Here is a 7,821-nt window from a genome sequence, read left to right as displayed (position 1 = left end):
GCAAAGATGGCGTCTATTCGGCTTTTCATCTCTCTAGCTGCTACCTATAATTGGCCTCTTCACCAATTAGATGTGAAAAACGCCTTCTTACATGGCGATCTGCTAGAGGAAGTCTACATGGAGCAACCCCCGGGTTTGTTGCTCAGGGGGAGTCTGGGAAGGTCTGTAAATTACGGAAGTCGTTATATGGCCTAAAGCAATCACCTCGTGCATGGTTCGGTCGGTTCAGTTCTGTGGTAACTACATTTGGGTTACGAAGAAGCTCATATGACCACTCAGTGTTCTTTACTTCATCTGATTCTGGATGTATCCTGCTAGTGGTTTATGTCGATGATATTGTGATTATGGGCAGCGATGAGAATGGAATTAAGAAGTTGAAAGAATTCCTTGCATCTCAATTTTGGTCCACTAAAATATTTCTTGGGTATTGAGGTATCTCGGAATCACAAAGGAATTTGCCTATCTCAACGAAAATACTGCCTTGACATACTACATGATTTTGGCATGATCGACATGAAACCATGTGAAGCTCCTATGGTTCCGAATGTAAAGCTGAAGTCTGATGATGGGGATCCTCTTGAGAACCTAGAGAAGTACAAGAGAATTGTGGGACGGCTGAATTATCTGACAATCACGCGTCCCGATATTACCTTTCCGGTAAGTGTATTGAGTCAATATATGTCGTCTCCAAGAACTACACATTGGGATGCAGTCTGCCATATTTTGGAATATCTTAAGGGAGCTCCTGGTTATGGCATCAAGTACCAAAACCATGGTCATTATGTCATAGAAGGGTTTACTGATGCAGACTATGATGGAGACCCTACAACCAGACGATACAACAGGCTACTGTGTCTTTGTGGGGGGGAATCTGGTATCTTGGAAAAGCAAGAAGCAGAATGTTGTATCAAGATCAAGTGTTAAACTGAATACCGTGCAATGGTTCAAACTACTTGTGAGTTGATATGGCTGCGTAATCTATTGGGAGAGATTGGATTTAATCAATCTAAATCGATGAATTTATGCTGTGACAATGAGGCAGCTATCCATATTGCAAGCAATCCTGTATTTCACGAGAGAACTAAGCATATTGAAATAGATTGTCATTTCACTCGGAAAAAGTTTGAAGATGGATCTATTTCAACCTCTCATGTCAGAACTAGCAATCAATTAGCCGACGTCTTCACCAAAGCATTACCAGGGAACCGAATCACATCTTTTTGTAACAAGCTGGGCATGATCAATATATATGCTCCAGCTTGAGGGGGAGTGTTAATTAAGTAACCTGGTTATGGTAACGTGTCCAAGCCTGATGGGCTTTAGGGTTAGGGTTTCCCGTGTAATTATGTCTATATATAGTGTCTCTCCTCTTGTAAATTTGAATTTATCTGATTAATCATATAATAGAGAATTCTCTCCAATATCTCGGTCCTAGTTCTCTCTGATTACAATGTTGTTGAACAAGGGAGTGATGGTGAAATCTTATGTGCATCTGAAAGGGATGGAAATCCAACCACAGATTGGACCCTCGATTCAGGGCCAACATTAGTTGGTATTCTACATGTGAGAAGGTTGCATTACAAGGATGGGCAATAAGTTTCATGTGTGATTAAAGGTTAAGGCATAGTAAGTATTCATATGGATGATGGGATTATATGAATCTTCGGGGATGTGAAACATGTTCAAGGTATTGAGAAAATTTTGATATCCCTTAGTTCCCTTGATCAAAAGGGTTATGAGTTTGTTGATAAATGGGAGTTGCGAAGGTTAGCAAAAGGGCTTTAATGCCAATGAAAATGCAAAGAGGCCACCTTGGTTTAAAAATGCGCACATAATACGCTCCGATGCGTGATGCGCTCCGATGCGCTGGAGGTAACACATCAAAGGGGCTGATGTGAAGAGATTCCATGATGCTCTCTAATGCAGTCGCATCACCTATGCACCACATGATGCGTGCATCAACGCATCCTGTATGTTTCATGTTTGGGCTCCTTTTTCATTCTTTAGAGGTTTTTAGTTGGGCTTTTTGTAGACATGGTGTATGTGAAATTCAATCGTGCCTTGCAACGTCAATATAAAAAAGAGGGAAATAGTGATCCTATCATTCTAGAAGAAATAGATGAAACTACTGAGTGGTTGATGGGGATGATGGACAATGATGATGAAGATGATAATTTGGAGTTTATTGATGATGATCTTACGTGGGATGACGTAGGTAGAGCTTCTGGGGCGTATGAGACTCCTCATTTCACTAGAGCATCAAAAGGGAGAGTAAATGATGATGGGTCAAGTGTGTCCACACCCCCCAAACTGACTTTGGGTCCATCAAGAACTAGAAGTGCTAGAGGAAAAGGACATGCTCTTCAGGATGAAGATGATGAAGTTGAGGTGGAAGCAAATATTGGAGGGTTTGATAATGATGAGGGAGATGAACCCGTGTTAGGGTTTGATGATGCTAATGTTGGGGAGTATAAGTTTGTCACTTGGTCATTTAGTTTAGGGATTGGGGACTATTAGATATTTACTTGTGTTCTTCATGGTAGTAGTTTGTGTGTTCTCTTTTTCTGATTCACTAACTTTTTAATATTCTAATGCCACTTTTTGAACTACTTTATGTTATAAATGAAGTATTTTGAGAGGTAAGTATTTTTAAGGTAGAAATTGATATGTAGAATTAATTTATAAGTATTTTTTGAATACCGGGCGCATCACGTGCGTAATGCGAGCGCATCCGCATCGGCTTCCGGGACCCTTACCGCCTCGGACCGCATCGCGTTTTTTAAAACCAAGGAGGCCACATTGTTGGGGGATGCAACTATAATTACAGTGTCTATTTTTTTTATGAAGATCTCACCAAGTTATGGCATTTTCGGCTTAGTCATATGAGCTACCGTATCTTGACAAAATTGAGTTGAAGGAGTTCATTTGGTGGACACAAAGTGAAAGACTTGCAATTTTGTGAGCAATATGTATTTGACAAGCAAAAGAGAGAGAAATCCTTTAGTGGGTGTCTGGCTAAGGTTGCTTCCCTAGGTGGAGCTTCATATATGCTTACTATTATACATGACTATTCCAACAAATTTTGATCATTCTTGATGCAGTAGGAAATCATGAATGGGTTGACAAGCATCAGAACCCTCAAAGGATAGCGAATCTACAAGCATAGAACTCAGGAACTTGAGAGAAAACTCTTAAAACGAGAAATAGAACTCCAAAGATAAGTTTATTGATCAATAGTAAACTTCAAACTGATTTTCCAAGGCTTACAGAGGTCCTATTTATATGCTAAATTATTATGTAGATACCTATTAAATTCAAATCCAATTCTAATTGTAAACAAATTATGAAAGTATCAAAATAATAATTAAAAAGGAAACTAAATAATAATCCTAGTCTACATAGAAAATAATAGATTACTATCTTAAACTAATAAAATAACCAAATAAACAAAAGAAATATGCTTACGACGTGACCTAGCACGCGACTTAAGGCATGGGAGACGTCATGTGAGCAACTGTACATGTTCCAACTTTTGATGTGGATTTTCAAAATTCTTTTGAGCTCGTTTTCTTCTTTCCCAAAGATCTATGAAAAAACTCATTAACTCTTGAGTTCTCCTTACACCTGACGCCCCCAGTTGAAAAAGACTCAACCTCGAGTTCAATCCATCTAAAAATCGACATCATCTGATTTTTGATGCAACTCCGAATCATAGAATATTCGTCTTCAGTACATTCATATCCACAACTCGGCCTTCAAAATTCAAAAAGGTTTCAAGTTCCAAAGGATATTGTCTTCATACATCTTCGAGAGTAGTTCAACATTAAGGCTTCCCCCGGGGGGGGGGGGGGGGAAGCTTAAACTTAAAAAAACAGAAGGTCTATTTGGAGAAAAGGGAGCTTGTACCACGAAAGAATCTCACGTCAAGGTTAGAATTATAAGATATCTTTATAAAGGGGGAACCGGAGTCTCATTCAAAGTAGAAGTCAATACGTATCTTTTTTTTAAGTATATAATATTTATATACGACAGATGCAACAAATAAACTCACACACCCTCATCAACTTTGGTATGGTTTGATCCCCTGACCTCCTAGGAGGTCAAAGGTTGCGATACCGCTAGGCCAAAAGCCCTTCGGTAAGTCAATACGTATCTTGTAACCTTCTACCTGTTATATTTGTCAGATTAATTCGCTACTTGGCAAAACCTCGCAAGTATGTGTAATCATCCGAACGTGAGTAGCGTTGATCGGATTGTAGTAACTTGTCGTGGTAGAAGTTCCAACTTCATAGCACAACAAAAAAGTTCTTCTCATAAAGAGAAAAGTGACCCCATGGTTGAGGAATGCTAGCCTACGCCCAACACCTATAGAAGCTAGCTTAATTTAGACCAACATCAATTCATTAGGTATTGACCATCGAGGCACAAGAGGTGTTGGATTTATTGAAGCAATATGCAAGTCAATTTCAATAATAACATTACCACATTACTAATTCGTATCTTCAACCATATTTTCTTCTTCGATCGTCTCTTCACATCTTGATCTATATTTCCCGATGATACTAGTAGCCCCCACACACATGTACATAGTTGATCGGTATTTCCTAACGTTAACAAATGTCTATTATGTTCTAATTAACTAAATATCTAAATTATGCATACACTTTCGCTCTTCTTAATAATTTCGTACACTCTCATATGATTACGAATTGATTACGGTCATCCTTAAGGAAGATGCAATTCTAGAAAAGTGTCTTCCAAATGCACAACGTAGATATTTCACTAAAACACGAATATCCGCCATATAGTTTCAAGGACAGTGAACTTGCAAACCAGAAGCCAATCTTGTTTGTCTTTTAATATATATATATATATGTATATATATATATATGTATGTGTGTGTGTGTGTAATTTCTTTTACAAATATATAGGAAGGATTGCCCCACACCTTATCCAGTACCAACAGATTCCCCTTATAGATGTAATATTTACTTGAATCTTGGTGGGGTTGGGTGTTTGAGCAGTGGGGAAGGCCATCGAGGAATCTCTGGTTGGTAAGAAGCGACGAAAGCTAAATTCTTCTAAGCATATACGCCATAGAATCCGGGAACAAAAGACAAAAGCAAAATGCAGTAGCTTTTAAGTCTATATAAGTACTTTAACACGGTTTTTTGTTAGATACGATGCCATGATTTTTACTGCAAAATATCCCTAAGCTAGACATGACACCGATGATAAAATGGTCCCAATTCAGGCACATCTTAATCTAGAAAATATGCTTTTCTAATCAATTTGATCCTGTGAAAAGCAGAAAGGACGAAATTGGTATGCAGGTATGCAACTGCGAACTCTCCCTAGTTTCTTGAACTAGCTAGTAATACATTTATATTGACTAAAAACGATTGTCGAGTTGCTTGATGAAGATCTTTGTACCAATGAATTGTCTAACAACCAATGGAAGTCGACAGTTCCACTTACATAATCCAACGCAATATCGTCACCTCCAAACAGTACTATGACTTAATTACTCTTCAAACTAGGAATGATGCTCGATAAGAAATAACAGCCAACTATCAAAACACTATCTACAACTATGCCTAGCAAGTAACATGAATTTTTGGCAACTCGACTATAAATTTTAATAATCTACGACTACGAGATATACACCAAGCGTATACTTCTTAACAAATTGAATTAAAATAACAATTTTAGGAGGCATGTTACAGTGTCCTCATTAGAATTTGATAGCACCATAGAGTGTGTGTGTTTGTGTGTGTGTGTGTGTATGCTGCTAAAAAGGACAGGTTAGTAACATCAAATCAACTAATTAAGTGCATTATAGCTTAGTGCCAACAAAATAGTTACCAATTAACTTAAACATATGAGTGTTTTTCTAATACTCCAAGTGAGAAAACCACAACTATGAAAACCACATCCATCCTATATATATGTATGTATATATATATATATACATATATATATACATACATATATATATATATATATATATGCTTTCCAACCAATATATTAGAGAAATATCCAAAAGTATTATCTGAAAAATACTGATATGGAGTAAAAAGGTAGTGTTTAAAGAGCATATTAACCAACATCATGACATGAATTAACCACATAAAATCCCTACCTGTGATATCAAAATTTACTCCAGAAGAAGCGATGGAAACCCCAATCAATACATGTATGAAGAAATCATATGACAGTCATAGTTGTAGAAACTATTTTTGTTAGAAATAGATGTCAAGAACCCCAAACAAACGACTTAAGAGAACATACATAACATACTATGATTTCATTACCTGAAAATTCATCTTTGATCTGATGCCATTCTGAGAGAAGTATATACATATATATGCTTGCATGCGTCTCAACTCCAACTCCAAGAGAACTGTTCTTCCTTCCACCCCAGCAACGCAGACAGATGTTGTCCTGTATACAGCAAATCAAAACCCATAAATCTTTTTTAAAACCCCCAGACACTATCTCTCTTAACTTATCTGTTTGTTTCAAGCGTGTGTACCTGCAAAAAGTAGGATACTTTATACGAAGAAAACCCTTGTCACAAACCGTATCATCCTTGCTTCACTTCCTTTTCTCGGAAAAAAGATGGAATCCACAACACCCATATGAGTAAAAGGGATTTAAACCGATGAAAACAAGATTAACAGCACAAATAATGATAAAATACTCAGCCATTATTTATGCAGAAGAAAGTACGGGAGAAGGAAACCCTAAAATTGAAAATCAAGACTGTTTTCGGAAAGAGAAAAAGGAAGAAACCGGCTACGAATGTGTGGTTAAGACAATAACAATAATGATTAATTATGAGGGATGGTGAAGAAGTACCTTGTTAATGATTTCGATAAGATCTCACTTCGTCCTAACTCCCAAGTTTATTATTATTATAATAATATCAAAATATGAATTGAGATAAAAACAAATCAAGTAACCAAGCAATCATAAATAGTACTACAAATACTGCAATAGCAAAAGAACCTGTTGGTGGATATATGTGATCTTCTTCTCAGATCTCCTCATTTTGAATCTGTTTTAGGTTTGCAAGAAGCCAAGAAAGTGAAATTTTGGAGAGAAAAAAAGGGATAAGAACAGAGAAAGAACCAAAGAACGGGGAAAAAAAGGGGGGGGGGGGGGGTAGCTATGTGTAGAACTAGTTATCAGAAGGTTGCAGCTTTTTTCCTGTGACAATAGTGCGGTGGTGGTGTTTTGATTGATTGATAGATAGATATAGCCAGGTGTCTCTATTTTCTGTTCCTTTCTCCGGTTTTCCATGCTTCCCGATTCCATAAACATGAAAACACATAAAATACACAAACCCACATGACACATTTCAACTTGCAAACTAAAAAACACATATCGAATCAGAACACACTCACACATACACACAGTGGAAGAAGAAAGAAAGAAGGGCGGGGCTGACAGCAAGAGAAGTGAGCACACGCATAAGAACAAGGGTATAGTCTCTCTATACAAATGCCTGCGTGTGCTCACTCTCTTCTGTCAGTTCTCTACCAAACTCCCTCTTTCTCCTCTCTTAACACACTCCCACCCATTAATTAGCAGCAAGAAGATGATGATGATGATGATGATCTAGAAATATTGCACAGAAATTCACCGCAAAATCATTCTTTGATTGAAACGTGAATCAGTATGTTATGTTAACAGCCATAAAGATTCATGTGGAAACCACTCCAAATCTCTTTATCTATCATCATAACGTTTGAGTTGACCTTGGGATAAACATGGAATAAAGAAAGCTAAAGATTGAGTCAAGAAAATCTTCCAAGG

At 37.4% G+C, this 7,821-nt stretch overlaps 1 long non-coding RNA gene across 4 annotated transcripts in view; it reads right to left on the bottom strand.

The window, feature by feature from the left end:
* The window catches only part of LOC112506708, a 16,561-nt gene extending 9,431 nt beyond the window's left edge, over nt 1–7,130 (bottom strand). For 2 of the 4 annotated variants that reach the window (XR_003068480.1, XR_003068482.1), the window contains exons 1-2: nt 6,536–7,130; nt 6,315–6,444 (exon numbers count right to left, since the gene is read on the bottom strand). This is a non-coding gene — a long non-coding RNA (uncharacterized LOC112506708). The remainder of the gene's footprint in view (nt 1–6,314; nt 6,445–6,535) is intronic. The other 2 variants (XR_003068483.1, XR_003068481.1) reach the window with 2 other exon arrangements.
* Nucleotides 7,131–7,821: the final 691 nt, after the last annotated feature.

The sequence above is a fragment of the Cynara cardunculus genome, assembly GCF_001531365.2.
Source record: "Cynara cardunculus var. scolymus isolate 2C chromosome LG 2, CcrdV1, whole genome shotgun sequence".
Classification (NCBI taxonomy): Eukaryota; Viridiplantae; Streptophyta; class Magnoliopsida; order Asterales; family Asteraceae; genus Cynara; species Cynara cardunculus.
Note: the sequence above shows the minus strand (reverse complement) of the source record. Positions and strands in the feature narration are given on the sequence as shown.